Genomic DNA, 24090 nt, shown 5'->3' with positions numbered 1-24090 from the left:
ATTTGAAACAACTCAATAGCATTCCCCATGACTTCCTTGGAATGCAAAGGATGAACACTATAATGTTCATATATTTCTTCACTAGTAGAGGTTTCTACTTTCTCAATTTGACCAGCACACAAATCGCTATCCTCTTCCTCACTTACTTCCTCTTCTGCAACATATACATTCTTATAGTATTTATTATTTTTTTTCAAATACAATGTTGCCTTTTTAACTTTCCTAACATCTACTAAATCTTGCCATATTTTCTTATTCTTTGTCGGAACCCCATTAACTAAGATAACCAGAGGTTCCTCTTCCACTTTTTCTACTCCAATTGTGTTAATGTTTTTCTTGAAATCTAGAGGCAAATAAACAACTCTTCCCTTTAATCCTCTCTGTAAATCTGATGGAGGCAATTTCCCTGTCTTTGGCTCCATTCTTACAATAGCCTGAAAGGGATGGATACTTTGAATCAAAATAGATTCATAAGTATTTAAGTCCTTCAATTCAGAAGGAATCTCAACCAATTCCAGATTATTATGAACTGCTCTAGCAGGCATCTGGTTTTGTTTTAATTTGTTACAACAATAAGTACACACACGTTGATCCAATCCCAAATCAAAACAATTTTCTACCATCAAGTATGTTGCAAAATCCTTCCATTCACTATTATTTTCCCTTTCACTTTTTGCATATAAATCCACTAACTTAGTCTGATTCTTATAATAAGTGCGTCGACAACACACACAAGTGAAATTAGGCCTCTCACTTGATTTCACCTCAAACGTCGCAATTTCCCTCTGGAAATTATCTGTACTGGAAACCTGTACACTATCTTCCACATGACCCTCTACTTCTTGCTCAATTTCAACATTCTCCTCTTTACTTCCAAAGTAACAAAACTCAATTTCTTCACACATATTCTTCACATCTATTTCAGAACCATGCAAAAGAGCAGCGCATAATTGTTTCAGCATAATTGCTGGACTCTTAGCATAATACAACATTCTAACTAATTTCCTCACTTTGTTATGATGCACTGCTAGCATCCTGAAATGATGAAAAACACTCTGGCATACTCTCCTGGAAAGACAAGCCAGTGAATGACCATGCAAACCTGTCACTTCTCTTACTCTGCAAGGATCTAATTCTTGCAACAACATCATTTTCTGCTTCAAACTTTTTTTGTTAAATGACCGTACAAAATCACAAAGCAAATTGATGGAATCCTGTCGCACACTGCAAATACTACTACACTTCCAGGTGTACACAGGACCCTTAGCACGTCTTCCTAAAACCTCATTACCTAACACCTCTTCTGCCTCTGTTGTCACAAGTTTTTCTTTTTCAACTGGACAACCATCTTTCACTTCATAAGCACGACCACTGGTGTCAACTGCATGCACCAAATCATTATCCTGGAAATAACTCTCCTCATTAAAAAATGCCTCAGAGCTTGAACTATGCATCCATTCTCCAGAAAAAACTTCACAAAAATTACTACGATTAACTATTCTCTTCCATCTACTATTTCTTTTGAAATCAAAAATTGCCTTGTTTAGCTTCCTAATTCTATTGATTGTCAAAATAAATAACTTACGTTTAATTTCAAATGCCTGATCAATAACTTTCTCAACTATTTTTTTTCTCTTATAAAAAACTAGTTTCTGTTGACCTTTCTTAATATTTTTTAACAAATTGCCAATTATCCTGTTGCGGAACATTCGTTTACGAATCTCCCTAAACTGTTGTTTCCTTCTACTATCATGCACAGATTTATCTCTTGCTCTAGCAGTAACATTTTTCATTGTCCTTTTCTTTCCATTTGATTTCCTTCTCGTGTTATGGACTGAAACATTTTCTGTAGTAATATTTTTTTTATTACAAATATTTCTTATGAAATATTTAGAGCTCTTACCCGGTGCTTTCTTCGTGGCTTGAGAAATCTTTTTGTTAGAGGACTGCTGGGTTTTTGTTTTCACCTGCTGTCTTTGACGTTTTGCAGCCTTAATCTGTCTTTGTATTGTAGGCATGGTAAAATCTTGAAATGATCTGCAGTTGAATCTGAGGAAAAATATAATAAAAAATGTTAATAAACATTATTACCAAACAGTAAATCAGTAACAGTGATCAAAAACTTAACACACTACTTGACATTTTAATTTGAAGATTTTTTAGTCATTGGCAATCTTACAATACAAAAATACCAGAAAAGAATCTATGCTATTTTATATGTGAATCTGATCTAATTTTATGAACATATTTTAATATTTTATTGAAGACACTACACATAACCTGTTTTTGAAGGTGTCTTTATTTTTAAATTAAACGGTTTACCTTTTTACTTTTTATTAATTATAAATTTTAAAAATAAATGTTTATATTTCCAAAGGCTCAAGCAGGTCAGCTTCCCATCCTATATCATATAGTTCGGACAAATCTGCATCCTCATCACGCTCTTCTTCATCCTCAGGATTTAAATCATCCAAAGGATCAACATCCACTGATGTTTCAATTACAAGTTCAATGATGAGGTCAAAATCAACTGATTGCAGATTGTCGCTCATGTTGAGGTTGTCTTTATCTTTAAAGAAAGATAACAACAATGAGATGTTGCAGAGTAAGAGACAAATCTCAGAGATTATATTAGTAAAATTGTTTAACAAGATTAACATTTAGCAGCTATTATTTAGCCATGTCCAGCAATGCTGAGCAGGTGAAGCCTATGTCTAATTATTCACTGAACAGGACTCATCTCTTCTTAACCTTGGATAAGCCTCACCGACTCTGTGTCCCCTGCACATACTTAAATGTAAAGGGGCAGATTTATATTAAATGGCACATCCCCAGGCATGCACCAGTTAACGTGCACCACTGCTCTGCCACCCATGGTGTGCCGCATTTACAATCAGATAGGAGAAAGCTGCGTCAAAACCCTGCGCCTGCTTGAAGCTGGCATAGGTCTTGACGCAGCATTGTGGAGATGCGGCACCCCTGAGCCTTGCTGGAGCTGCATCGCACTTGCAATACAACTCCAGCAATGCGCCACCTTTACGGCACATATGCGTCACGCATCTGTGCCATTTTTGCCCCATGCTGCGCCGCATTGTAAATGCAGCACACCATGGGTGGCGGAACAGCGGCGCAGGATGACTGTCACATCCCTGGTGATGCGCCAGTCATCATAAATGTATCCCTAAGCTTCTTATCTTGTTAGAGATGAACTGCCATATGTATCATCAAAATATTTTACATTTCCTAAATAGCGAATTTTAAGGAATAAATAGCGATTCTTTACCATTCCTAATTTGCGATGAGCAAATTGCTAATTGCAAGTTACCCATTCATTTCCATGGGCTAGGAGGCTCATAGGAATGAAGGTTTAATTTGCGATTACCATTTTGCTCATCACAAATTAGGAATTTTTCCAAGGGTGAAGGGGTGTCTCAAGAACACCCTGCTGCACCCCTGAAAAAGAAAATTGGGGGCATATGGCACACATACATGCCCTAAGGGCATGTGTTGGCGTCATATAGCACCTTTTGTTTTTTTGAAAAAAATCTTTTTCAAAAGAATTCACAAATTACCACCAATTTACCACAATAGTTTCCAAATCCTTAATGTCATTTTTTACATATTTTTTGTTTGATACATTGCATTTAAGGAATCACAAAATTTGCAAATCCTTCAGTGCAATTGCAAAATAAGGAATAGCAAATTTTGCTACTCCTTATTTTGCATCAAACTTGTTTGATACATACCATTTGTCTAATTAACATTAACAAAGGCTGAAATTCGTAGAATTTTGATCTTTGCAAATGCTAATTACCTTCATACATATGGCCCCAAGTGAGGCCTGTCTTGCGGCATGGTGCATCTTTTGCATCACTGCTGCTTGGGTTTTATGTGGTACGTTTTTTTTACACCATGACATATCTGCCTAAATGCATCAATTTGTAATGTTGTCGCCTCATAGCAAATCTTTTGCACCACCGCTGCATCATAAAAGTGACGCACAGTGGCACAAAAGAGGCATACACCTATCATAAATCTGTCCCTACCATTTTAAATGATTAATCCAGGATGACAATAAAGTGTGTCCTATCCAGAGGTTTGTTTAAGGTGAGGCCTACTCAGGATTGCAGATTAAAGTTACGCTTGATGAAGAATACAGAGGAGATAATACATGTAAAGGCCTACCAATGAAGTAAGTAATGTGCACTTTATTGCGCTAGTCATCATAAATGTATCCCTAAGCTTCTTATCTTGTTACAGATGAACCACCATATGTACCATCAAACTATTTTGCATTTCCTAAATAGCAAATTTTAAGGAATAAATAGCAATTCTTTACTATTCCTAATTTGCAATGAGCAAATTGCTAATTGCAAATTAACCATTCATTTCCATGGGCTAGGAGGCTCATAGGAATGAAGGTTGCAATTTGTGATTAGCAATTAGCTCATCACAAAATAGGATTTTTTTCAAGCGTGCAGGGGTATCTCAAGAACACCCTGCTGCACCCCTGAAAAAGAAATTTGGGGTCATATGGCGCACATAAATTTTAACAACATTCCTTTACCTCAACAACGATTTTCAAATCATAACTTCAAAACACTACACATGGGAAAATTACTTAAATTGTCCTTAAGACACATAAAAGCGTTTTTTGATTGGCTTTCCTGCATGGTAGGGTCACTTTTAACATGGCTCTGTAACACAAACATTCTAAATCTAAATTTTCCATGCACATGTGGGAGCATATTTACAAGCAATTTGCGCCACAGAGAAAGGTCTTACACTAAAATGAGAAAAATAACATCAGGGACAGTCAATTGCCTTATAAAGAAGCATACACCATTATGTCCTTGTCATGATTTTAAAAACAATTCCTTTTCCCCAAAAACGTTTTTCAAATCATAATTTCTAAACACTGCACATGGGAAAATGACTTAAAATGTCATTAAAACACATGAAAGCGTTTTTTGATTGCCTTTCGAGCATGGTTGGGTCACTTTTAACATGGCTATGTAACACAAAAATTCAAAATCAAAATTTTCCATGCACACGTGGAAGCATATTTACAAGCAATTTGCGCCACAGAGAAAGGTCTTACACTAAAATGAGAAAAATAACATCAAGGACAGTCAATAGCCTTATAAAGAAGTATACACCATTATCTCCTTGTCATGATTTTAAAAACAATTCCTTTTCCCCAAAAACGATTTTCAAATCATAATTTCTAAACACTGCACATGGGAAAATGACTTAAAATGTCAATAAAACACATGAAAGCATTTTTTGATTGCCTTTCCAGCATGGTTGGGTCACTTTTAACATGGCTATGTAACACAAACATTCAAAATCAAAATTTTCCATACACATGTGAGAGCATATTTACAAGCAATTTGCGCCACATAAATCATAATTTTCTCCTTAAAACACACTATTCTCTATCTAAAGTAAAGAAATATTTTCTCACCTTAGCAAATACTTTGAGTTTGAAAACAGTCTCAGAAACACACCAATTTGTCTGCAGCAGAGCAAAAGGTATGCACTCCAGAGTCTGCAGCTATGAAAAGCACAGAAATGCTGTAATTCTTCACACATATCTCTCATGTCACCCAATCAAAAGTCTTCCCTCACTTTTTTCAAATGAAAACCCATCCCCCCTCTGCCCTTTCTGCTTTATCTGCATGGCAACCACCTCCTGGAAGAACTCTGTTGTTTGCAAGTTCACACAACAATGTTGCAATTGAACTCTGAACTCTCAGTGCACCTGCATATCCAGTGCATTCTTTCATTTAATGACTTTTTATTGACCACTCAAAATACATCTTTCAAAGAACACATCCGTGCACCCTAACTTTTTGTTTTCAGCAATCAAAATCCACCAATCACTGTTACTGCTTCATGAACACAGAAACTCCACAGTTTTTTTCATTTCAAACTCTCATTTTTTCAACTGCCATTTCATTGCCACACTTCATCTGACTGCAGGAGAACCTTCTCTCACCATGTTTTCTGTCTGGATTGTTGGTCATAGTTATATTCACTGGGCTCAAAGGTACGTTGAAAGCAGGAATTTACCTAACCTCAATTTACAAGATGTGGAAATTAAGTGGTTTGGCCACAGAGGATTAAAATGTCACCAATTGATACCATTGGTGAAAACCTTTATGCATTTGCCCAAACCTGACCTGTTAATTGTGCACTGTGGAGGTAATGACTTGGGCACTTTGACTGGGGTAGGTCTGGAAATGCTTTTAAAGGACACCTTTGAGCAATTGATGGCACTTTTTCCTCAGACTGCCTTGGTATATTCAAATATATGCCAAAGACAGAAATGGAGGTGGTCAAACCAATTTTGTCCACAAATTGAGAAATCGAGGAAGCATGTAAACAAATCTGTTTCAGCTTACATGAGAGACCATGGAATGGGCTCCCTGTACAACAATAACTTGCGTTACTACATGCAAGATATCTACAGAGGAGATGGAGTTCACTTCTCAGATGAGGGCAACAGAATTTTCACTCTGAATTTAAGAATGTGCATTGGTACCTACTTATAAGTACCTAAATGTACCATAAACCCAAAAGCTCTTCTCAGAGCTACCCTACATCTGATCACTCACAATTATTATTTAACTCTAACATTTTTCACTAATTTTCAACAAAATACGCTACCGGGGCCGCTACCCGGTACGCGAACCGGGAGCTAACCTCGCGAAATTTTTTTTGAAAATGTTTTTTTTTCGCACATATAAGCCTCCTCAGCCACCCTCAGAAAACCTAGGGGGTCAAGATAACTCTACCGTGCCCCCTTCTACCCATTCTGAACATTATTTGCCCTCCATCTTGTATCTTAATTCGACCGAAACACAAAATGGTGGACTCCTGGAACGCTTAAGGTCCGCGAACCGGGGCGCTCAACGGTTCGCGTACCGGGTCGCTCCCTGGGAAGCGCACCATCAAAAAAGGTGGGAAAGTAGTTCACACAAAAGCCACTTGAGACAATTTCACCAAATATAGATTAGCTCATACTACATACCAATCCCTACCATTTTCACAAATTTGTTTTGGAATTCCATTTAGCCATTTAGCCTGTAGACCTCTCTAAATACCGTGAGGTAAATTACTTCACAAAACACATCTGAAGTGTTGGAATTGACAACCAATTAAAATGTTACTTTCATTTTCTACTTTTTTTACCTGACATTTGATTGGTTATGTACCCGAATATATATAAAGGAAGAGAAGGAAACACAGCCATTTTGACTACTACTTCCTGGTGTACATTTCAATAGGATTTTCATTAATAACTTCAACTTCTTTTTAAAGGTAAGTTGTTATTTTTAAAACTGAAGTATATTGTGCACTTTAAGTTAATATGGCAAACTTTTTCTGTTAGTTATATAATATCCCTCTGTAGTACTTATAAATTTAGATACAATTTTTTATATTCCTACTTCCACTCTGATACTATTCACTGCCCAAAGATAAATTCACTGTTAAAAACTGCCTATCTAAAATTAATCCCAACAGTGCCCTACCTCTACTAATATATATTTTTTTTATGCAAATTTCAGGGAAAATGGAAAGCGAACAAAAAATTTCATTTGAAATTGTCCTTCCAGAGTCCAACACAGAAATCATTGATCCAAATGAGATTGAATTTATGGATGAAACTTGGGACCAAGAACTACTGCAATGTGTACAAGCAGTAGATAACCTCCTTGCAAATGAGGACATTTTACAACCTCAGAGACTACAATGTATATTCCATGATAATTTTGAAATTTCTGACAATGAAATGTTAGAAAGTTTAATAAATTATGAAACACAATAAAAAATGCTTAAAAAATAAAAAAAAATAAAAAATAATCAACAAAACCAACAATCAATTAACATACAGCATTTGAAAAGTCTATCATTCATTTTTCATTGCAGTACGCTGCCCAGAACGCTTCCCGGTTCGCGTACCGGGCGCTACCCACGCAAAAAAACAAAAAAAAATTTTTTTTTTTTTTGCCCCGCGGGGCCCTTTTAAAGCCTCCACATTAAACCTAAGGGGTCAGGGAGGATCTACTATGCCCCCTTATGGTTATTTCCCCCTTTGTTTTGGCCTCCTCTTGTCTCTCAATCCTACCGAGAGACAAGATGGCGGCCGCTCCGGACTGTTTGGAATGTTTACAGACGCCGGATAACCAATCAGCTTCGCTACGCGAAGTTTTGGTACGCGCCCCGGTCAGCGAACCGGGAGCTGCCCAGTCCGCTGTTACAGATATATATCTTTTTTTAAATGTTAATTTCTCAAAATCCACTGGAGCACATATATTGAGACCTACAAAAGGCACATCGGGCTACCAGTCTCTACAATTTTGCCAAGTTTCGTGCAAATCCATTCAGCCGTTCGGGCTAAAAGTGCGACAGACCGCCCTATGGAAAACTCAATGTTAAAAACAAGTTTTGGGACCCCCCTTTTTTCTCGGCCCCCCCTGGACGAACCCCCCCCAAATTTCCAGGGGCTGCTCAGAAACAAAATGTTCCATTTTCCAGAAAATTTCAGCCAATTCCGTCCACAAACGCCAAAGTTATTAGACATAGAATTTTCAAAAAACCCATAGGGAAAAAATCCTAACTATATATACCTACTGGCGACCGCCAGTAGGTATATATAGTTAGGATTTTTTCTCTATGGGATTTTTGAATATTCTATGTCTAATAACTTTGGCGTTTGTGGACGGAATTGGCTGAAATTTTCAGGAAAATGGAACATTTTGTTTCTGAGCAGCCCCTGAAAATTTGGGGGGGTTTCGTCAAGGGGGGGCCGAGAAAAAAGGGGGGTCCCAAAACTTGTTTTTAACATTGAGTTTTCCATAGGGCGTTTGGCCTCACTTTTAGCCCGAACGGCTGAATGGATTTGCACGAAACTTGGCAAAATTGTAGGGACTGGTAGCCCGATGTGCCTTTGCTAGGTCTCAATATATGTGCTCCAGTGGATTTTGAGAAATTAACGTTCAAAAAAAGATATATATCTGTAACAGCGGACCGGGCAGCGTTCCAGTTCGCGTACTTTTCGCGGTACGGAGCTTTGTGAAGCGAAGCTGATTGGTTCTCCGGCGTCTGTAAACATTCCAAACTGTCCGTAGCGGCCGCCATCTTGTCTCTCGGTAGGATCGAGAGACAAGAGGAGGCCAAAGCGAAGGGGCAAATGACCATAAGGGGGCATAGTAGATCCTCGCTGACCCCCTAGGTTTGATGTGGAGGTTTTAAAAGGGCCCCGCGGGGCAAAAAAAAAAAAATAATAATAATAATCGAACGGCTGAATGGATTTGCACGAAACTTGGCAAAATATTAGGGACTGGTAGCCCGATGTGCCTTTGCTAGGTTTCAATATATGTGCTCCAGTGGATTTTGAGAAATTAACGTTCAAAAAAAGATATATATCTGTAACAGCGCTCCGCTTCGCGTACTTTTCGCGTTACGGAGCTTTGCGAAGGTGATTGGTTCTCCGGCGTCTGTAAACATTCCAAACAGTCCGTAGCGGCCGCCATCTTGTCTCTCGGTAGGATCGAGAGACAAGAGGAGGCCAAAGCGAAGGGGCAAATGACCATAAGGGGGCATAGTAGATCCTCCCTGACCTCTTAGGTTTGATGTACCATTTTGCCAAGTTTGGTGTAATTCCGTTCAGCCATTCAGGCTGTAGACGTATCTAAATGTCCTATGGAAAATTGCATGGGGAAAACACATTTGAAAGTGTTGAAATTTAGAACCAATTAAAATGTTACTTTGGTTTTGTATTTGTGTGTGATGAAAGTTAATTGGTTATGTATATATCTAAAATGAGAGGAAACCACAGCCATTTTGTGATACTACTGTCTGAGGTACATTTGTGAGGAATTTTTGGTGCTCAATTTCTGGTGTTTGGTTTACACAGTACTAACACTTCTCCTACTTTTAAAAAGGTGAGTTGTTAATTTGTAAGGGGAACTATGTTGTACACTTTAAGATAATTTGAAAAATGTTTTCTGTTATTTATTTACAGTCCTTCTGTTATACTAAATACTTGATAAAGTTAGTTTTATATTATGTATTACTAAAAACGATAAATGAAAGTGATTATTTTTTTCTGCAATTTACAGCAAGCAATTTCAAAATAAAATGGCTCACAATGAAGAGACCGTGGCAATTTCTTTTGAATTATCCACTACATTTATTGAAATTGACAGCACCAATAATGAAATATTCTCACAAGGAGGAGATGACTTGAATGATTTTTTTGATCAATCTCTTGATGGCGAATTTATCGAATGTTTGGAGACCATAGAGTTACAAGAATCATCATTGCAGACTTTTCATGAGGAGTTTCCAGATGAGATGATTGAAGAGGAAATTCCTGATGAGGACATGTTACTAGTTCTTTCAAATTTAGAAAATTCATAAGAATAAATTTATATTTAGAAATAGAAAAATTGTTTGAGACATTATTCATTTTTATTTTTAATTTATGAGGTTGTAGCGAAGTGATTGTAGCATAAAATGAGACTTATAGTATAGAGTGGAACATTTTTATGTTACATGGTAAGTTTACTCATATTTACTTCCCTTCTCCCACTATATTATCTCCAATGTGTATTTGACATCTCTTCTTCATCTCCGGCCTCCTTTCTCTCACTGTCTGTCTCTGATGCATCTTATCGCTGCCATTTTGTGTAATTACAGAAGAGAGTAAAATAAAATAGTTCGGAACGTGAAAAGGGGGCAAAGTAGAGTACCCCTCACCCCCTAGGCCTTCTCAGGCGGTCCCAAAAGGATCAGTTTCTGCTTTCCTGAGAGATTATGGTATGAGTTCCATATACCACAATAACTTGCATTACAACATGCAAGATATCTATCTCCTATTACCAACTTTTGGAGATATTCACGCTAAGCGCGAATATCTCCAAAAACTAACACCTGCCCTGAGCAGTTCTTAGCCATGTTATCCAATGGGAGGTGGATAACATGGCTAAGAGCATTAGCTCGGTAATGCATGAATATCGCTGACTTTTTAGCGATATTCATGCATTGCGGCCGTTTTTTATCGCATTTGCGATAAACCTTGATAATAGCAAGGTTTATCTTCGATAATTTCTGACGATGCTTAGCGGTAAAAAATTCGTTGCTAAGCATCGTTAGCGATAAATATCGCTTAACTTTGGCAATATGCACCAACGTCTGTTAACGTTCGATTCGAAGGAAATGAGGAAGTGTTGAAAAACATTGTCTGCGCCATCTTGCCTTTTTTGAAATGCCACACTTTTGTTGTGCACGGCAGCCATTTTAGATGCCTTGACCAGACCCACTCTCTGCACGCTGTCGATTCGTAGCATGGCTCCCCACCCTCGCAAGCATCTTCCCCAGGCACTGCTCACCCCCGCTCTCTGTCTTATGCATGGGCAATAAACCTCCCCCCATCTGCGCTGCTCTTCCCTGAGAATCACACTCTGGGCCCGCCCGACACCTCCCTTTCGCCCTATTCACTACCGCACCCTCTGACACTCCTCTTCCTCTGTGTCCGATTGTCCAGGCCGGTCCTAGGCTATCAGCTAGCCCTGCAGATGTAGTTTATGGCCCCAGCTGTAAAGAATCACCCCTATTCAAAGGAGTTATAGTAGATCAAGGCCCACACCCGATGAGATCCGTCACACCACACGTGTTCATACTATCTGAAAACCATCCTGTATTGTGATTGGGGAGGGGACCGAGCCTGAAGCGGAAGATTCCAGGGATGACTCTTTGTACATCAAAGTTTTTACAATTATGTGTCACATTAAAAATATATAGCACTCCAACAAAGTAGTAGGAATATAAAACTTTAATAACTTATAAATATATACAACAAAACAAAAACAGTAAAAACATTTAAACAACGAAGAGACCGTGGCAATTTCTTTTGAATTATCCACTACATTTATTGAAATTGACAGCACCAATAATGAAATATTCTCACAAGGAGGAGATGACTTGAATGATTTTTTTGATCAATGTCTTCATGGCGAATTTATCGAATGTTTGGAGACCATAGAGTTACAAGAATCATCATTGCAGACTTTTCATGAGGAAATTCCTGATGAGATGATTGAAGAGGAAATTCCTGATGAGGACATGTTACTAGTTCTTTCAAATTATGAAAATTCAGAAGATGTTGCCTGGGTGCCGCACTGATTTGGGTATCCGGCGTGGGGCGTCCCGGGGGGTGGGTTGTCAGTAGCGGTCTGTTGTGCGAATAGTTCCAAGGCAGCAGAACGCGCTGAAATCTGGATGTCACGAAGGTGATGTCTAGTAAGTTGCCGCCCAGCAAATAACGGCGTGGGCCGCCGCGGGGGGGGGGGGGAGGCAGTCCAAAGTTCCGTTAAAAGGGCAAAGGAAAGGATCGGTGGCTTGAACCATCAGTCAAAAAGGGGAGGGGGTGCAACAATTTTTCGGGTCACACTGTGCTTTCACCGGAACTGAGGTCTGCATGATTCTAGTCATTCAAACTGAGGCTGGCGCCAGCATGGGAGCGCCGACGTCCCGCGGCTACAGTTTCGTCACTCCACGGGCGATCATGGCAGTCATTCCCCATCGGGGGTGTCTGCGGGGGTCGGGGACTCCCGCGGCTCCTCTAGAATCTTCAAGGTCGTGGAGGACTACGGTGGTGGAGTCAACCAGTGACCGGGCCATTTCTTTATGCTGGGCCCGCTCTTGCCAGGTCGACCGCCATTTTGAGAGTTCGGTAGCTACTGGCGATCGCAGGGTCAAATGAGCGGACGGGCTCCACCCTGCCGGGCGAGACGTTGCAGCATCGCCACAGTGGAAGAACCCTTTTCCGGGCGCCTGGAGCGCTGAGGGTGCAGCTGGGAAGCCTCCACCTGGGGAGGCGGGAGAGGCCTGTTCGCACCGTCTCTCCCTCCCAGTGCACCCCACGGCGTCTCGCTTGAGATTTGTTATGGCCGGACCAGGCGATGAGGACGAGAGGGGGGGGGTCGGAGGCATGTGCAAGACATCCCCCACCCCAGGGTTGTTGCAGCAATTATTCAAGAAAGAAGAAATGTCCCGTCCGTCTTTGGGCCGGACCTCCGGTGGATGGCGGCCGGACGCCCTTTGCTCTGGCCCCTTGAACGGGTTCCTTGGCTCATCGGCTGCAGCCGGATCCCGTCGGCCCCAGCCCCCGGCCGTTGGTGGCCGGACCGGGAGAGAGTGTGGAGGGACAACCTGCAACTCTCAAGGGCCACCGCGGCCGGACTGGGAGAGAGAGGGGAGGGTCGAGGACACGGACATTCCCCCCCCTGAAACTCTCCAGTGTTGTCAATCCCCCTGGCCGGGTCCCGCTGGCCTCGGCCTCTCCTCCGGCTACACCCTACGTGATGATCTCCTGGCCGAGGCGTGGCAGCAGGACCCGCCTTATATGTGTTGCTTCCGGCTGGGCGTAGCCGAAAACCTGTTGCCCTTTGGAAGTTTCTAGAATGGGGCGGATGTCTGCTGACTTCTATCTTTCCCAGTTTGCCGTTATTTGGCCGTGGCAGGCGGTGGGACAGACACGTTTTGGGGCAGTGAGGGGCGATGTTTTCAGGTTTCTTATTACGGGCTTACTTCTAACGTTTCTTGTTTCTAGGACAATAATAGGTTTTATCATTATGTATTGTTATCGTTTCTTTGTTTGTTATTTAATAAAAAGTTCATCAGTGGCCTACTGATTTTCGTTTTCCTATTCTTTTCTTTCCAGGTTGTTTCATGCTAAAGTTTCTGTTAACAGGATACAGTGATCACTTCGTTATTATTGCATATGTCCTTTTCACTAGGGGTGCTCTCTGGTCGGGCCAGATGACCTATCTCTAGTAAATGGTCCGGGTGAAACAGGTGCATCAATCAGTGGGGAGTAGATAGGCATGACAGATTACAACGGGGGAGAAAGGTCCGCATTACGTACCCTTTCACTACTTGCAAAGATTTTCCTACGTTTATTTGCAAACAGGGAATACCTCCAAAAAGAACTAATTCCCAAACAGTCAATGTTCGGACAATCAATCAATCAATGAGGAATGAAATAGGTACGACGTGTTAAAGGCTTGCGTTACCTACCCTTCACTATCTGCAAAGGGAGAGAGAATATTCCTATTCTTCCTCGTTTGCAGGCAGAGAAGATCCTTAAGAGAACCAACTTCGAACAATTCAATGCTCGATTCAAACAATCAACAAGGGGTACTGTGAACACAAATGAACGCCGCTTATGTACATACACATTGCTATTTTCAACAGGTTGTTCCTAATGTTTCTATTTTAGCGAGGTCAAAAAGAGATCCCATTAGTGGCCTACTGATTTTGCTCGATTCCTTTTGTTTTTTTACACGATTTTTCGCTATCTGCAAAGACTAAACAGAGTATTGCGACTCTGTGCTTGTTTGTAAATAGAGAATGTACCAAAGAGAACAATCAATCAAATGGAGAGAGAAGCAGGCACGACGGATTACAACGGGGGCAAAGGCCTGCGTTAACTACCCTTCACTATCTGCAAAGAGAGAGTACTCCTAATAGAAATGAGGGGTGGGGGGCAGCATTCAAAGCAGATCAGTGTGCATAAACACGAAAATGTTTTTACTTACCACGTACTTGACATTCGACAGCTTATGATATTTGCTATTAAAAAACCATTGAAATTCACTGAAAAAACCATAGGTTATAGACCATATATAGTTAGGAATTAGCATTTACAAAACCTTGAAAATTCACTGAAAAAACCATAGGTTATAGACCATATATAGTTAGGAATTAGCATTTACAAAACCTTGAAAATTCACTGAAAAAACCATAGGTTATAGACCATATATCGTTAGGAATTAGCATTTAAAAAACCTTATTTTACTCACACAAAACCATTGAAATTCCATATATAGTTAGTTGCACTAACTATATATCGCGCACCCGCAATCCACTGCTGATGATGTCACATATTACATCATTCATGACATGGTCAGTGACATCACTGATGACATCACTGATGACATCTCAAATGACATCACTGATGACATCACTGATGACAACATCCCGTGACTGTATGTTTCTGTAAAGTTAAAATGTGTCTTACATATTGAAGAATGAGTGGAAGTATAAGTGTCTGGACAAAGGATTTAGTAGGTGCATGACTGAATGTATGAGTGAGTGATTAAATGTGTCTCACTGAGTGCATGGGTTAGTGACTAAAGTGTCTTAATTTGTGCATCATTATGTCTGTTGTTCTGTAAACTGCTGCATGTGTTGATCAGTAGCTATATGATTAACTATATGGGTTACTGATTGATTGTCCAAGTATTTGTATGGGAGACTGAGTGTGTGTGTGGCTGGCTGGGAGGTGTGTGACTCTGTGCAGATTAATGTGTACTTGTATCAATGATTGTATAACAAGGTAAGTATGTGTTAGTATATGTTTGAAAATGTAAGGTGCTCTATGTTTAAGTGTATAGACAAGAAAATGGAAGTGTCATTGATTCTTTACAGGACTGACTAGGTGTGTGAGTAACTCCATGGATGAGTGGCAGACTGTGAGTGTCTGTATAGGTGTATGAGTGCATATGATAGTGTTGTAAAGATGAGTGATTGTATGTATGAATGATTGTATGGGTGAATGAGTGAAGGTGTGTGTAGACGTAGGAATCAGTGAGTGCGTATGTAGTAACTAGTATTGGTGTGTCAATGGTTTCAAAAATTATATTCTGTATTTAACACTGGGTGAAACAGAGGTTATATTAAAATGTGAGGAGATGCATTGTATTGTCACATGAATGATATCATCAGTGATGTGGTCATTGATGTCAAATGAGATGTCATCAGTGATGTCATCAGTGATGTCATTTGAGATGTCATCAGTGATGTCATCAGTGATGTCACTGACCATGTCATGAATTATGTAATATGTGACATCATCAGCAGTGGATTGCGGGTGCGCGATATATAGTTAGTGCAACTAACTATATATGGAATTTCAATGGTTTTGTGTGAGTAAAATAAGGTTTTTTAAATGCTAATTCCTAACGATATATGGTCTATAACCTATGGTTTTTTCAGTGAATTTTCAAGGTTTTGTAAATGCTAATTCCTAACTATATATGGTCTATAACCTATGGTTTTTTCAGTGAATTTTCAAGGTTTTGTAAATGCTAATTCCTAACTATATATGGTCTATAACCTATGGTTTTTTCAGTGAATATATATATATATATATATATATATATATATATATATATATATATCAAAAGATGTAGGTTCACCTTGGGAATGCCAGTTGTTGTTCTGTCCCAGGAAAAAACCAACGGATCCCAAATTGCTGGCAAGAGGTATAGGTATAGGTCACATTTGAATACAATGTAAAGTACCCTTGATTTCATATGTAAATAGTTGGATAACTATATCATTATTTCATTCAGTTGTTAACTATTCATTTGATATCAGCATAAATGCTTGTTTCATTCAATTTATCAAAACCGCAATAAAGTGCAATGTGCATATGTCCTTTTCGAATGTGCAAAGAAATGCCAATAAATATTTTTGTGCAATATCCAAAAAATATATGATTTATCCTATTTACAATATAAATAGATATAAAATCAACTTTCTTAAAACATGCAAGAAATCCATTGCCTTTGTCTACCAGGACCAGTTTAAAAGTACAATTATGCATACTAAAACCTTTTATGTTTAGGTAGAAAAATATATATATGTAATTTCATTTATAATTTACATTTTATCAAAGTGAAATGGCATGAAGTAAACTGGACACTCTCCTGTGCAACATTCAGTAAAAAAGATTGTGCAATATCAAGCAAAGTATTTAAATGCAGTTTTGAATCCTCCTATTCTAAATCCAACTAGTTACACCTTCGGGGACATCAAGTGTCGATGGCAACCCCAACTAGTTACTCATTCGGGGACATCAAGTGTCGATGGCAACCCCTATGTGACCTATTTTCAAAAAGAATTCCATAAAGTGACTGTATTTTCCCACATACCTGAGATCACACGTGCATGCCAGGACGTAAACAGCATACTCTGTTTTGCAACCGTAATGTCCTTTGATAGATTGTGGTACTGGACTAAATGGAGTGTAATACTGCTGTGTGTTTACTCCAAATTTGCAGGCTCTGCAGCTACTGCATTTATAGAATCCCATTCGAGGTGGAAACCAAGGTTTTTTTGTTATAGGTAGTTTGGGGCAAGGTTTGGAGATATGCATACGTAGGGAGGGTCCCCTCCGAAACGTAATCTCTGGCCGTGCTGGTAAATGATGCAATAGTCCTGCATCTGTTTGGAGAATAGGCCAACTTTTACTAAGAATAGACCGGACTTTTCTGTCCTGGCCACTGTATGCAGTAATGAATCTAATAGGAGATTCAGCCGAACCTTCTACTGGGACCCTATTTGCCTCCACTGGTGAAAATAGGGTTTCTCTTGCTCTGGATTTCATTTTATTGACTGCTTTTGTAAGTATGTTCTCCTTATAACCTCGTTCCCGAAATCTATCTAATGCTTGGGCTGTACATGTGTTAAGCTCATCATCAGTGCTACAGATTCTCTTCACCCGAAGAAGCTCGCCATATGGAATGTTATCAATAACATGGCGAGAGTGGGCACTTGTTGCATGTAGGGTTGTGTTGCCCGATGTGTCTTTTCTGTGCAATGTGGTGGCTAGGTGTCCTGCTGTGTGAAAGACCCTGACGTCTAAAAAGTCCACTGATGTTGTGTGTGAACCTCAGGTTGTCTTCATTATTGTTTAGGGCCAAAATGAACTCTTTCACACTTTCTTCATTGCCCCTCCAAATTAAAAACACATCGTCTATAAAACGAACCCACATGACTACATTGATAGCAAACACCGCCCGGTGTGTTTCCATGAGGACCCGCTTCTCCCTCCAGCCAACGTGTAGACACGCGTAGCTGGGAGAGAAGCAGGCCCCCATGGCCACACCCCTTTTCTGTATATAAATGTCTTTGCCAAACAAGAAATAATTGTGATGCAAACACCAGCTTACAAATTCACTCAACATCTTGTTATGGTTGTAACAATGCACTGGTCGGTTGCTTAAGAAATAATCCAGTGCTTCCAGGCCTCTCCCATGATCTATGCTGGTATAGAGGGCTTCGATGTCCAATGTTACCAATATACAGTCTTCTGACCAGGCAATGTTTTTCAATTTTTGTAAAAAGTGTCCCGTATCTCTTATGTACGTAGGCAGACTGCTCACCAGGGACTGTAAGAAGTAATCCGTATACTGTGCCAGATGTTCTGTTGCACTGTCAATGGCAGAGATGATAGGTCTGCCCGGCACTGGACACCTGCCTTAATGTATTTTGGGAATCAAATAGAATTTGGGCAAGACTGGATGTTCGACATGAAGGAATTTAAACTCTTCATTTGAAATAAGTCCTTCCCTTTTAAATTTATAGAGAAGTTTTTTTAAATGATCTCTAGACAAATTGTATTCTTGCATGTTTGTTTTGGCGTAGCATACCGTGTCTGAAAGCTGTCTGTGGGCTTCCTCCACATATTGAGCCTGGGGCCAGATGACTATATTGCCTCCTTTATCTGCGGTGCATACGATAATTTGATGATCATTTTTCAGTTTGTTAATTAATGCCCAATATTCTTTTTCTCTTTCTGTTTTGATTCTCTTGCGGTGTTTCACTTGATGGTACAGTCTCTTGAGATCTGCTGTAACTACTTCGTTAAACGAATCAATGGCATCTCTTGGCATGGTTGGCATGAAATTAGAGGCTGGTTTGAATGGGCTGGCGCCAGCTCCAACTTGGTATATGGATGCTTCTCTTAGTTCTTGTTGTGTGGATTGCTCCATATTGACATCACTGTTTATTTGTGAGCTACCAAGTTGTAACAAAGTTAGAAGCCCTCTTGCATCTCTGGCCTCTAAAGTTGTTGGCGGCACACTCACTATATTTTCTACTTCACTGAGGCCATCTTTAATGTTGAAAATTTTTCGCAATTTGAGTTTTCTTATATATCTGAAAACATCAACTCTAGTGGATGTATAGTTAAAGTCTGTTATAGGGCAGTATGTGAGACCTAAACTTAGTAGTTGTTCCTCGGCTTTTGTTAGCACCACATTTGATAGGTTCACAATACTGTCGTTGTTGATTCCTGTTAGTTTTTGTTTTTCCGCCAAAACTTTTTCTTTTTGTTGCTGTTTGGCTTTGTGGTTTTTCCGCCTTTGTTTTCGGTTTCTGTTGATCCTTGCCCTTTTTGAAATTGCCCCTGTCGATTGTGTGAGCGCAGACTTTGCAAACGGGCGTTGACTAAAAAATCAACCTCTTCGCCAACATTGAGGACATGGGTTGGTTCTGAGCCACCTGCCGCTCCCCTGGGATCTTCATCCGAATAGAGACTGCTTACATTGCTGCTATTGGATTCAGTCTCACTGATTCCCCCTTCCATGTCATGGCTAGCATTTGTGCTACCCTCCGTTGTAGCTTTTGGTTTGGCTTTTAAGCGTCTTGCATTATCGAACTTGCATGCGAAAGTGTAGATTTTCCCATTTTCAAAATCGTCTTTGTCGCGTGCAAATTTCCACGCTTTCCTTGTTTTAATTTTGTCCTCATGTACTTTAAGGCGCTCCTGAATTTCCTTTTTTAATTTCGGTATCAATTCATTTGGTTCAAATCTAGTCAGTTCCTCATTGATGCTTTCCATATCTTTTAACAATTGCAAACGGTCTATTTCAGCATATTTAATTAATATGTTGATCAGCTTAGTAGATGACTCCAAGTTGGTTAGACCCCATTCTTTTAACATGTCTGGCTGTGGTTGATCATAGCTGGGGGCCAAAAGGATTCTCAGTCCCCGTGGGACCCGCCCCTCTGCCACATACATTGAGAGCGATTTGTGCTCCCACCATTTCGTGCATTCACTCTTCATGCACTTTTCCATGCGTTTCATCAAGTTTTTTATTTGTGTTTCATTAGTTAATGGTGCTTGTTGTACATTCGATGCAGAGCCTGCAACAGCTTCCTTTCTAGCAACATTAGGCAGGTTGTGAAAGAGCTCCAGCGATGCCTTTTCCCTTTCTTTAACTGTCTCCTCCGACATTTCGAAACTGTTAGCGTCCTGCTGACTGACCTTCAATATAAACGGTGTATTTCTTCAAGCGCGAAGAGATTGTTTCCCGTTCGCGCCGACAGCCAAAGTCCTCCCCACCGCCTGTTAATGGAATCTGCCCTTGATCACTTTCACTCACCGCAGTATGATTCTTTGGCCGCTTACACGCCTCCGCTTTGCCGCTTTTAATTTCCTCGCGTCTAATCTTAATCCGGCGTGTTTCTGGCGTCCTTCACAGCGCGGTGCACAAACTGAAAGTAGGTGTGGCAGCTTCCTCAGGCAGGGTCCGTGGTAAAATTCTGATAACTCAGATACACGAAGAGTTGGTTGGAGTCCACGGACATCTAAAAGGGAGTGGATTCGTGGCGGAGGCAACCACCCTCCGCGGATTAAATCAAACGATGTAGGTTCACCTTGGGAATGCCAGTTGTTGTTCTGTCCCAGGAAAAAAAACAACGAATCCCAAATTGCTGGCAAGAGGTACTTTATTCAAGTGAAGGTCACAGCAGCGCTAACAGATGACGCGTTTCGGGCGGGTGCCCTTGCTCACATAAAAAATATTTCCCATAATGCCTCTTTTTAAACCCCTTCATATACACCATGTGATGCACAAATAATAAATATAAAGGAAATACTTATAGGTCACATTTCAATACAATGTAAAGTACCCTTGATTATATATGTAAATAGTTGGATAACTATATCATTATTCCATTCAGTTGTTAACTATTCATTTGATATCAGCATAAATGCTTGTTTCATTCAATTTATCAAAACCGCAATAAAGTGCAATGTGCATATGTCCTTTTAGAATGTGCAAAGAAATGCCAATAAATATTTTTCTGCAATATCCAAAAAATATATGATTTATCCTATTTACAATATAAATAGATATAAAATCAACTTTCTTAAAACATGCAAGAAATCCATTGCCTTTGTCTACCAGGACCAGTTTAAAAGTACAATTATGCATACTAAAACCTTTTATGTTTAGGTAGAAAAATATATATATGTAATTTCATTTATAATTTACATTTTATCAAAGTGCAATGCCATGAAGTAAACTGGACACTCTCCTGTGCAACATTCAGTAAAAAAGATTGTGCAATATCAAGCAAAGTATTTAAATGCAGTTTTGAATCCTCCTATTCTAAATCCAACTAGTTACAGCTTCGGGGACATCAAGTGTCGATGGCAACCCCAACTAGTTACTCATTCGGGGACATCAAGTGTCGATGGCAACCCCTATGTGACCTATTTTCAAAAAGAATTCCATAAAGTGACTGTATTTTCACAGGGAGAACCCAAGTTCACCCCTGTTATTTACAGTTTAAAGTAAGAAAAAAAGGGAAAAAAGAGAAAAGTCTAATCTGGGCGTCGGAGTGAGACATGCTTGAAATATATAGATTCATTGTGGGTGGCTCGCTGGAAACACCTCTCACATCCTTAATATCGCTATGCAGTATAGCTACACCTATTATGCCTACGGAATCTCTAGAATGTAATCCTCATAAGAAATGATACAGATCTTCCGTAGTGTTGAGTCCATTTGGTACCTTAGAATCTAATTCTAAGATCATTTTGGACTCTAATTGTCTATATATATATTTATTTTGGTCATATGATCTCATTGTTGGGGAGCATAGCAGATGTACAATGAACATATAGAGGAAGAAATTCTGTTTTATTAGTATTTAAAGTGTAACATGACATCTGAGAGTATGTGTGAATTAAATTAATAGAGTAGGAATGGAAGAGTCAGGATTATTAACCCCTTCTATGCTAATGACAAGGTCAGCTCGTCATGCAGTACCACTGGAGCTGTGCTTATGACGAGCTGACCTTGTCATGAACAATGGTAAATCTGGGAATGCAGCACAGGAGAAAAATACCCTGTAGCATTGAAGGTGTTAATATAAAGTAGCACATCATCAGCATATGCTGAATTTTTGACAGCAACAACATTAATAAGAATAATTTCAATCGAGTTTCTTATGGGATTGAGTAATGGTTTCAAAAGCAAGGAGGAAATGTAACGGTGATAATGGACAACGTTGCCTGGTACCTCTAAAAAGAAAAACATTTCTAGAAAATTGGCCATTAATAAAATGTCTGGTGGACGGACCAGAAAAGAGTGCTGATATCATGTGGATAAATGAACTACCAGAATTAAATGTAGACAAGGTACATAATAGATATTTTCAATGAACCTGAGGATGAAGGTAAGGATGGACCAGCTTCAATTGCATGGAATAATAGTCTTGTGTTAGTCACAGAATTTTCATGTTCCATGAATCCAGATTGATCAATATGAATAAGAGTATCACGCACAGGGGCCAACTTGATTGCAAGAATTTTTGCATACAGCTTACAATCTTGATTAATTAAAGATATAGGGTGATAATTTGAAACAATAGTAGAATCTTTTTTAGGTTTCAGGAGAACTGTAATCAAAACATCAATGAAGGACCCAGAATTTGATCCTGACCTAAAAAGTGAGTAAATAGCTTAGGTAGATAGGGTAGAAGGTGAGGAGAAAATTATTTGTAAAATTCCGCAGAAATACTATCCGGACCAGGGGATTTACACGATGTAAGGGATTTAATGGCTGACTCAACCTCTTCCAGGGAAATCCATACATCTACTTTTTCCCATAACTGATTGAGAAATTTTAGGTAAGCCACACAACTCTAAATACATATCAACATAAGGAGTATCAGTAGATGGGGAATTACTGTATAATGCTGAATAATAATTAAAATATGTATTGACAATATCTTTGTGAGATAATGCAATCTTACCATTTGGAACATGAATTGCATTAATTTGAATTGCATTTTTTTAATATGAAGATAATTTACTAAAAGTTTTCCTGGCCTGTTAGCACTGAAACAAAATGCAAAATTTAGCTTGAATATTAGAAATGTGTATGCCTGCCCTCTGACTTAATGTGGAATTTCATTCATAACAAAGTTTTTGTAAGTGTAGCTTGTATTTGATATCACTAGATGTGGTAAAGAGACGTTCATACTTTACTATTTGCTTATCCAATCCATAATTTTTGAGTTAAATGTCTTATTATCATGTACCATAATAGATATGGTTACACCTCTGACATATGCCTTAAAAGCATCCCTACGATTTAAAATTGACGTGGAACCTTCTTGATTAAAAGAAAAATAGTCATGTATTGCTGACAAAAGTTTTTTGTTTTTTTTTCTTAATAAGGATGACATTCATATCCATACGCCAACTACGCTGAGATTGGCGTGTGGAGGTGAGTTGTAAAACACAAGAAATGAGCGCATGATCGGAAATATCAATATTATGACTAATAGAGTCAGAAATTGATTGAAGTAATTGACAGGGTACTAAAAAATAATGCATTCGAGATTAGGAATTATGAAGGATAGAGAAAAAAGTAAAATCTTTATCTGTTGGGTGGTGTAAACGCCAAATATAAACAATTTTAATATTTTTAAAGACGGATTGGAGCATAAAAAAAGCTTTGGGAGGATGATATTTGGTTAGAGACATGCTGTCTAATAAAGGGCCAGATGTAGGTAGCCAAATACCGGTCGGTAACAGCCAAATTCGGCCGTTACCGACCGGTATTTGGAGATCGGCATGTAGGTGACAGAAAATAGGCCGAATTGGTAAATTTCCCGAACCGGTAAAATTACCGATCGGTAAAATACCGATTTGGTAAAGTTACCGATCGGTAACGTTACCGATCGGTAAAGTTACCGATCGGTAAAGTTACCGATCGGTAAAGTTACCGATCGGTAAAATACCGAATCGGTAATTAAGAATAGGTAAAATTGAAGTTTGAGATGTAGGGAGGCTCTGAAATACCGATTTTGGGCCAAAATCGATATTTAAGAGTCGGTATTTACCATGGATTCAAATCAGGTGTAAACCAGGTACAGCCTATAAAAAAGGACCCAAAATGCAATTCTGTTTGCAAAATGGCGGCATTC

Source organism: Lissotriton helveticus, chromosome 3_1 (genome assembly GCF_964261635.1).
Source record: "Lissotriton helveticus chromosome 3_1, aLisHel1.1, whole genome shotgun sequence".
In the NCBI taxonomy this organism is placed as follows: Eukaryota; Metazoa; Chordata; class Amphibia; order Caudata; family Salamandridae; genus Lissotriton; species Lissotriton helveticus.
This window is presented reverse-complemented; position numbering follows the sequence as displayed.